We start from the raw sequence: 314 nt of genomic DNA, 5'->3' as shown, positions 1-314 counted from the left end.
AGGTACCCGGTGCCCCTTGGGGGCTGGCAGGGGGGCCTGCCAGCCCCCCTAGGGACCAAGCCCCACCAGAGCAGGGCCAGGACCTGCACTCTGCTCCCCACGGTGGGATCTGAGCTGGGCCTAGACCCTCTAGGCAGGGCTGTGCTCCCCAGGACAGTCCCAGGGCCAGGACCCCCAGGCCAAGACCCTTCCAGGGCCAGGCTTACCCCAGCCCCAGATTCTCTCAGGGCCGGTTGCCCTCCAGGCCAAGACTCCCCTCAGGTCAACCCCAGGCTTCCCCCAGACCAAGCCCCCTCCAGACAAAGACCCCTTGA

Source organism: Mesitornis unicolor, unplaced genomic scaffold (genome assembly GCF_000695765.1).
Source record: "Mesitornis unicolor isolate BGI_N332 unplaced genomic scaffold, ASM69576v1 scaffold46132, whole genome shotgun sequence".
Taxonomy (NCBI): domain Eukaryota; kingdom Metazoa; phylum Chordata; class Aves; order Mesitornithiformes; family Mesitornithidae; genus Mesitornis; species Mesitornis unicolor.
This window is presented reverse-complemented; position numbering follows the sequence as displayed.